Here is a 682-nt window from a genome sequence, read left to right as displayed (position 1 = left end):
CCATGGAGGAAGCCGGGGCCGCGCCTCCGTGGCTTTTGTGGCTGGTCCTGGCAGAGCTGCACAGAGTTGTGGCAGCACCGCCTGAAGCGATGAGACGAGGTTCTAATCCTGATGGTTTTCCATGGGAATCGGTGATATGTGCAGCTGTTGTTGCTGTGCTCATTTTTTTGTGGAGAGGTTTTAGTTCGGTGAGACGTCGGCTCTACGTGGCAAGAGAGAAAGACCTTGCTGCAAAGCTTTCTGGACTGTTTGAAGAAAAATGTAAAATCCTTGAAAAGTTGAGTCTTGTACAAGAACAGTATGGAGGCTTAGAGTCATCTTTCAAGGATGCCAGTTTTGAAAAGGAGTCAACAGAAGCACAAAGTGTGGAGGCGACCTGTGAAAGGCTGGACAGGTCCAAATCTGAACTTGAGGATGGAATATTCTGTCGAGAAAAAGAGTTAGAAGAAGAGAAATCTGAGCATTCTGAACAAGATGAACTGGTGGTGGATGTTTCAAAAAGGGTGCAGTCCCTAGAAGATGAATTAAAGACTGTCAAATTACAAGTAGCTGAAGCCAAAACAACCTTGAAGATATTTCATATGAATGAAGAACGACTTAAGAGAACACTAAAAGATGCTTTGAATGAAAATTCTCAACTTCAGGAAAGGCAGAAACAGCTTTTACGAGAAGCTGAAGTATG

General features: G+C 44.1%; 1 pseudogene; it reads left to right on the top strand.

Annotated features, from left to right (window-relative positions):
* Nucleotides 1-2: 2 nt before the first annotated feature.
* LOC103252869 lies at nt 3-677 on the top strand (annotated as a pseudogene).
* Nucleotides 678-682: the final 5 nt, after the last annotated feature.

The sequence above is a fragment of the Carlito syrichta genome, unplaced genomic scaffold, assembly GCF_000164805.1.
Source record: "Carlito syrichta isolate Samal-C Ts95f unplaced genomic scaffold, Tarsius_syrichta-2.0.1 Scaffold174108, whole genome shotgun sequence".
Taxonomy (NCBI): Eukaryota; Metazoa; Chordata; class Mammalia; order Primates; family Tarsiidae; genus Carlito; species Carlito syrichta.
The sequence above is the reverse complement of the archived record's forward strand: the minus strand, read 5'-3'. Positions and strand labels throughout refer to the sequence as shown.